Source organism: Quercus suber, unplaced genomic scaffold (genome assembly GCF_002906115.3).
Source record: "Quercus suber isolate HL8 unplaced genomic scaffold, Cork oak 2.0 scaffold_113, whole genome shotgun sequence".
Taxonomy (NCBI): Eukaryota; Viridiplantae; Streptophyta; class Magnoliopsida; order Fagales; family Fagaceae; genus Quercus; species Quercus suber.
In genome coordinates, this window is record NW_027069578.1 from 943,482 (window position 1) to 952,433 (window position 8,952).

Here is an 8,952-nt window from a genome sequence, read left to right on the forward strand (position 1 = left end):
TTGAAAATTATTCTAAAGCTAAAATGAATATATTCTAAGTTAGGGATCAAGAAGCAAAATGCTCAAAGCATAGTTACATAGTGATATCATGTGTTATTGGCTAACATGAGTTGTTGAAGTAAATTAAAGTTGTTTGTAGGAGTGGTCAAAATTGATAACTAAAGTCATATATAACGATCAATATTTGATGGTGAGAATTTCATGGTTGCACCATATTTTTTTCATCGTTATTATTTGTGGTGTATTAGAAGGAAAAATAATGTACTGGAGCACTAAGAAGATGACAAGTGGACTAAAGAGAAAGTTAGTACACTCGACTTGAGTATAGTAAGTATTCTATACTTAAATACTTGTAAAATTGTATAATGAAATTGATGAGACTTGAGTTATGATGGATTGTTGAGTTGGAGTAAATGGGTGGATTGCATGTGTTATAAGGTGATTTAAGTTGATATTAGAAGTGTCAATTGTGCTAAGTCTTGAAAAAAACAGTTGTATTTTTTGTATTTGTGGTGGTAGTTTTGTATTGGTATGGATATATATATATATATATATATATGTTTTGTTAGTGATGTATGGTAGAGATTTCGGTGTGGAATACTATGGAATTAGGGTTTTGGAAGATTGGTGTTGAGATTTTCTTTGCTGGGTGTTTAAGTTTTATTTGTTAGAATTAGTTAGGATTGTGATTTGGAAGATTTGGACACCCGTTAGAAAGAATCAAACTTAGGAACAACCTAAACCTACATATTTATGTTTCTTTATGTATGAGTTCAACCTTCAGCCCATTTCCATTGCTTTGAGCCTCTTGATTTCCTTATTTGGACTGTTGAGGTACTATATTTCTTTGTCCCTATCTCTATTTGATTCTAGTTGTTTGGGTCTTGTTTGTGTAGTGCAGTTAGTTCTTGTTTCATTTTGTTATGTGATTTGGGTTTCTCTATTGATATACTAGAATTGCTTATTTAACACACACACACACACACAAAAGCTTCCTCTCACTTGTTATTAAAATTTTCAAATTCTTTATAAGTTAACTTGTAGTTCTTAAGGGGAGCAAAAGTACACTGCTTGCAGTAAATTCCCTCCCTTTTCTTTCCTTACTGTAATTATTGGTTCTTGAGTCATTTTGAATCAAAATGAGCCTTCTCAACAATGTTTTAATAAGCTTTGCTGCCTTGCAAAGCATTCTCTTTGAATTGCAAATAGAAGTCCAGTTCCACTATCTTGATCATTCCCTTGCCCATAATAATCATGTGGTGATGATGTTCAAGTTTATCATGTTGTAATCTTGACATTTTTGGTATGTTATGTTAATGATCTAAGTATCAAAAGGCATAAGATGTGCTTCTATCAAACTTTGTTTTTAAACTAGATCCATGTTAGTAATATCAATGTATCAAATTTAGCTAAACTTTGGGCAATCTTGTGATTAGATATACAAGTAGTTGTTTCTTTCAGTAGATATGGTATCAATGTATTTTTCTTTATACTTGTGCAGATATGAGATTGGTGGCAAAGAGACATTTTTTGTGGCGCTACTTGAACTCAATTTCATTTTCTAATGTATGGAAGACATCATTTATCTATATACTGTTGTAATTACTTTGTGAACAACTTACTTCAACGGTTTTAATAGTATAATGGTTCTTTATTTCCTTTTTAGATTATATGGATGATTTATTTATGGATGTGGTTGGAAATGAAGAGGTTAATGTAATGTAATGTAATGTAATGGCAAGCAAATGTAAAGAACATTAATAAAAAATTAAAAAATAGTGACGAAATTTTTTTGTCTCCAATAGCTGACTATAAGCAGAAAACTAATGTATTGAAATTGAAAATTAAAAAAAAAAAAAATACAATCAATGACGAAATGTTTCGTCACCTTTTATGGTCAAATAAAAAAAATTACAAATTAAAAATCATTGGTGACAAATATATTTTATCTTTGAATATAATGTTTAGTGATGAAAATATTAGGTGATGAAAAAATTCCGTCACTTATCATATTTTTTATTAAGAAAATTTAAACCTATTGGTGACAAAAAATTTCGTCACCAGGATATTCGTTGACTAGACTTAGGTGACTAATGTTGTTTCGTCACCATAGTCCACTTTTGTTGTAATCGTAGGTTGATCAGATCAAGTCCATTGTTGACACTTGCTCATGTATTGGAAGAAGAGCAATGCTACATACACAAAAAACGTGACAACATTTTTACAATAGATGAGTTGGCAAGCTTGTACTAGTTTCCATCTAAGCCCACTACTAACATCATTTTTTTACCTATTACTAACAATTTGTTATATCAACATGTGTCGAATTTTTTGCGTCTATAGACTTTCTCATTAAAAGAAATATAGCAATGATTCAAGCCCTATTAATTTTGTAAAATATAGTAGACAAAGGATTAGACAAAAGTATAACATGCCATTTAACACAAACTCAAAACGATGATCACATACATATTTAACTCAAAACCCAACAAGTTTTGACTATTGATGCTCCTCCTTGCAAATTGTAATGTTTTCTACCAAGTTTATGTATTGTGATTTGAAATGGGATACTTTATAGAAAACGATTGTGAATTTGTTTGTTTTCTTTTGTCGTTTTTTGGGAATATTTGCTTTTTAAATTATATGATCTAGTTTAGGGGTGTTGACAAAATTGTGTTTGGTTCCTAAGAAAATGGAAGAATTAATCAAACTAACAACACTGCAACTTTTGTACATCATTCCCACCCATTTCACAACTGATGTGCAATCAAGCATGAGCTGACAACACCTCGTTGGTGCGGAGTAAACCCCTCTCCCCCAACTCAAAAATAGGAATGGCAACGGGTCGGGTTCGGGCCGGGTTTTTCCATACCCGGACCCGACCCACGGGGCAAGATCCGTGGCCCGGACCCGGCCCGTTTAGGGTACCGGGTTTTTTTCCGGGGCCCGGACCCACCCCAACCGGGCTCCACAGGCCCCACGGGCCCCGTTTAGGGATTGGGCCCAATTCGTGGCCCAACCAAAAAAAAAAAATTAAGCCCAAATTTATTTTTGCCTACGTTAAGCCTGCACTGCCTAATCCGTGGCCCAATTCGACTAATCTTATTAATTTAAATAATAAATAAAAAAATACAAGCACAAACACAAACATCAACAACAACACAAATACACGGCAACACAAATACAACAACAGCAATAGCAACACAAATACAAATCAATAGACATTGAAGCATCAGTCTTACACTCTTACTGAAATGAGATTTTTAGATAATAAATAATAAATAAACATAAAAAATAGAGGAAACAAAACTCCATTTATGGACCGATCCTTACATGAATTCTCAAACATCAAATACCCAAAAACAAAAACTATTAAGAGGAAATGAACCCAAAAAAAAATGAAGAACTCAAACAGTAGCTTCAGCAATCTTCGCCTGACCTCACGAAGATTGCAAAATACCAATACTCGTAAGTGTCATCGAAGTACTTGTCGGAGTACTGGATCTGACCCATTTTTCTAGCTCACTGAAGCTTTTCGCGACGATTAGATCACTGAGGATTTCCGATTTGTGAAGAAATTGACACAATTTTAACAGTTCAAATATTGGAAATGGAAATTGATTCAAAATTTTTGGAAATCAAAGGATAAAGAGAAGAGTATAACCTTGGAGAGAGTAAGTGAGAGACAGAGGAGCGCAAAAGAGGGTTAGAGAGAGAGAGAGAAACGCGGAGGGATGCGAGGGAGAGGGAGGCTGAAATGATGAGGGAGGGAGGCGAGGGAAAGGGAGGGAGGCTGAAGAAAATGAAATGAGGGATTACAGATTAGGATTAGATAGGTTTATATATATAGAGAGAGGGTATTTTTGTAATTTAGGGAATCGGGTTTTTAAACGGGCCGGGTCTTGGGTCGGGTCTCGGGTTTTTTTGATAAAACTCGGACCCGCTTCGGGTTTTTTTTTTTAAACCCATACTCGACCCTATTCCTAATCGGACCGGGTAAAACCCGGCCCATTAGGGTCGGACCGGGTCGGGTATCCGCGGGTCGAGTAAAAATTGCCATCCCTACTCAAAAACCGTCTACACCGCACCTTGTTACAAGACTTGGAAATCTATCGAATGGTTACGAAGTCAAACTTCAATGCAACCCCCAAAGTCCGTAAAGTTCTCCAATCCCCGTGAGACTTCTTTTGAAAAAAAAATTATGCAAGCCAACAAACCATTTAATTTATCCTTTAATTTTTTTTTTTAAGCAATATTATGTCTACAATATTTATATAATATTTTCACAACAAATCATAGGTGATTAGTTGTTATTGGTTCAAATTTAAACCTAACACTAAAATTACTTTTTTGCCCCAACTAGTAATAACCGCTTAGAATTTGTTGTAAAAATTTCGTAAACATATCATTTCTCTTATTTTTTTTAGTTTTCTCATCACCGCTTCCACTTGTCAAGCTACTGGGCACCGTCACAAAGCATCAGCATCTGAATCTCTTTCACAGGCCACGTCTTCTTAAACAAATTCAACCTAAGCTTGTCTTTTGCTAAATCACATCTAATTCTTGTCCTCTTCAGTAAGTCAAACCATCCAATAATCCAATCACTCCATTCTCAACCCTCGCCATAATTAAACTCTAATCTTTATTTTATCAGTAAATGCCATAACTTTCTAACCAACGATGTTGAATTGCAGCAGGGTGACTGTTTAATATAGTTTTAGATCTAAAATAATAATTATAAATGAGTTTTTTATATTTAAATATCACTTTAAAATATGATTTTTCTATTTTTTTTATATTTAAATTTACTTTTCAATTTGCGACAAAAAGCTCAATCTTGAATTCTTGATCAATGTACATTCACGTTCATTTGCAACTTGCAAGAATATAAAATTTCATCCTCGCGATATGTACCGACCAGAAGATAAGATACTTTATAGTTGAAAGGTAATTGAACAACTTACGGATGATTATTAGAAAGCTTAACCACAAAAATAAACTATTAGGATAATTACAAAATAAAAAAATGTTATGTCTATAATATTTTTACAATAAATTTTAAATGATAAATTATTATTGGCTTTAATATAAATTTACAGACAAAATATTCAAAATAAAGTAGGGGTCAGTGACAAGTGTCAAGTGTTAAGTGTCAACATCAGTGAATCACAACTAACATGTTGTATCCCACATGAACAATTTAGCATTTTGTGTAGGTAATATTTGTTTGTTTGTTTGTTTGTTTGTTTCTCAGTTTTTTTTTGATACGGTTTCTCAGTTTTATATTCCCTCAAAAGCTTCAAACCGAAAAATGTATCCCAAATCCCAGGTCCCACGTCGGAGATTCCGAGGTCAGAGGTCAAAAACAAGTATGATCACCTGCTACTACGCGAGAGACATACCCATGTTCTGTACATATCGAACGGCCGACCTTAAAAAACATCTTGTATGATGTTTTTTGTTTTTTTTTTTGTTCATTTGGAAAAACTTCTGTTTTACATTTTGATTGATTGGTATTTATTATTTAAAAACAAGTTAGATATATACATATATATATATATCTTAAAGACAAAATTTATGTACATTACTTTAAATGCCGCTCCTTAGATTCCTCTTTTAAAATTTTGCCATGTGGTGACTTAACTAAAAATTATTTTTTCATCCTACGAGAAAAAGCTACATGGCAAAATCTTAAGATGAGAACTTAAATAACAGTACTTACGTATTGTACTTAAGTTTTGTCCATAAAAAAAATAGCCTTACAAAATTATCTATACTATTACTAGTCTCATTACATGGGCTTTGCGTGTGCAATAATACATTTTCTTTTTCTTTTTTGTCTAGGGCTATAATTTTTCATTCATCTCAATTTTTAGATTATGACACAACCCAAAAATTAAATAAAAGAAACTAGTGAGTCTTGATAAAGTAAAAAAAAAAAAAAAAGTTGAAATGTAGATTTGAAGGAAATATACAAAAGTGGATTGAGAAGTTTTTTTTTTTTTTTTTTTTTTTTTGAATAAGTTTGTTTTAAAAACATAGATTAGTAGGAGAGTGTCCTATTTAGTAAGCATTTTAAGTGGAGTTGGAGATATATTACCAAGTTGTCCCCAAGTTTTGTCTCTATCAAACGTAAGGTCCAAGGGTATTTCTAAACTACATAAAAGTCCAGTCCAAATAGAAGAATCTTTTTATAGATAGTATAGATTTAAGGAGCTTCCAAATCATTTAGGCCATGAACTCTAAGTTGTGGCCTTTATTTAAGCCAGGGAGGCATGGACTCATAGATGTGGAGTCTAAATAAAACTCCTAAAGTTTAGTTATTTTAAAATAAATAAAAAAGAGTTTTTTTTTTCCACCTCATTTCTCCATATCCCATAAAATTAGGCCCCACTTCTCCTTACACTTTCTAACTCTTTATTTTTTTTTTTTTTAGATTATATCAACCTGGGTTTATTTTTGATAGAGTTGAACACGTACAAAAAAGAAAGAACAAAGTTTAGCTACAAAATTGATTGTAACCTTAGGCTACAAACTCACTCAATATCTTTTTATTGGAGGTAAATTTTGACAAATCCACCATTGGATTTCATCTTCTTCTTATATTCTCCATGTTTGCAAAATTTCAAGAAAATTAAAGATCAATAGCTATGTCATCAATAAATTTTTAAATTGCAAATTTTTGTAATATAAAATTATGCATAAAATATAAGATTATAGATTATATAGTAAATGATATCCAATTGATACAAAAATTGACATGTGCATTAAGAGTGTAAAGAATATATAATTCAACCGTTAGATTTTCAAAATATGCAGTAATATTTATATTATTAAGTAAGTTTGTAGCCTAAGGCTACAACCAATTTTGTAGCTAAACTTTATCCAAAAGAAAAAGGTGAAAGAGAAACAAAAAAGTAGAGATACGGTTTTTTTTTTTTTTTTTTGGCTAGAAAATTGATATGAATTATTTCAATCACCCAAAAAAAAAAAAAAAAAAAAAAAAAGAAAGAAGAAGAAGAAGAAGAAGAAGAAGAAGTAGTGTGTTCAAAGGCTAGTATATATAATCAATTGGCGGAATAAAAGGCAAAACATAGTATACCTTATGTTGAATGGCCAAGTTAGACTTCTTAATTAAAGAGAGCCAATCAATAAAGTGTGTGTGTGTATCTATAGAAAAAAATTATAAGAGAGAAGGGAAAGTTAGGGGACTAGGGGTCTCCGCCCACTCCCTCCATTAGTGCTTACATTTCTCTATTAAATTTAACTGTATACCTCATTGATTAATACAACTACATAGTTGAATCTAAGTATCCTTTAAAAATTATATATATATATATATATATATACACACGCACACACATAAATCAACTGAATAAAAGGAAAAACTTAGTGTACCTTACATTCAAAGGCGTTGTTTACAGTTTTTATTCAGGGAGGCCAATCAATAAATTATCTATCTATATATATATAGAAAAATGACTGGTGGGAAGATGAAATTTTTAAAGCCAAAGGGTTATGGCCCCCCGCCCCCTCCCTCCACTAGTGCTCAGGGTTCTTAACAATTAAATTCAACTATGTACCTACTTGGCCAATTTAACAAAATAGTTGAATCTAACTATCCTTTAAAACAAATTCGTTACACAAGAATTTGGGATGGGAATTGTTATATTTTGAGAATTCATGAAAATTTGATAGTTCTAAATTTTTGAGAATTACAATTTCCTTGAATATCTCAATTCCCATGAAACACGAGAATCCTAACTCCCACATTTTAGTTAGGAAATATCAATTACTACAAATCTTGTATATGTGAGAATTATTAATGTGATATATTTGTGTGTGTACATACACAAACACATATATAAGCGATGTCCCAATTTGTTGTAAGACTATTCCATTTTTTGCCTACCTCATAGATTAATAGTGTGGTATATGGAATTTGAGACCTCTACATTTACTGATTTACATCATCATATCATTCAAGTCCATTAAATAAACCATCTGAGTGTTCTCAAAGTGATTACTAATGAGATATTTAAATTAAATTTTTCACTTTTTCTATTTTTTTTTTAAAAAAACTAACTTTATAGAGTTTATTCTAATAAAAAAATACTTTTTTTTTTCACTCAAATAAGATGTTGAGTAATGTCTAAGGGTATTTTTATCTTCTAAAAATTATCTATAGTCGTCAAATTATTAATTATTTAGTTACTAAAATAATTCGTGAAAAGCTATTTTAAACCCCCCCTTTTTTTTAGAAACAAATGCACACAAGACAAGAGAGAGGAAAAGGGGTTTTAAAATTTATATTTTTAGATATAGTATTTTCTATAATATGATAAAAATTCAATTTCTATATATACCAAACGACATAAATATTAACAATCAATAATTTCAATATGTAAGTTTTTTTTTTTTTTTAAGAAACAATTTGTGAGTTTAAATCTTCAAGAATCTATAACTCTCGTGATTTAAAATAGTTAGTAACTTAATAGACCTTTGAGAAAGATAGTAATTATCTTTTTGTGCTTTTATCATCACCTAAGCAATTATATGAAAAAGAAAAACACCTAAAAAAATTTATCAAGGTTATGTCCTACTCCATATAAAATTATAAATAGCGTAATTTATCCTACATTACCACTCATTCAAATGAGTAACTTTTTAAAAGTAAGGTAACCCTCCTAGAAGTAATCTCATAGAAGCACACTAAGCTTATCGCTACACAATTCAGGCTGTCAATGATAGAAAAAGAAAAAGATTATAAATTTATAATCATCCATGATCCAACGGCTATGATTCACCCAAAATGTTAAGTTCAAACTATTCCAATAATTTGCTACACACACATTATCATATTTTGATTGCTTGATCTGAGAGTTTTGCTTTACCTACTCAAAGACAGGCCAGAAGGAAAAAAAAAGTGACTGACAGATCAGCATGTTTGAT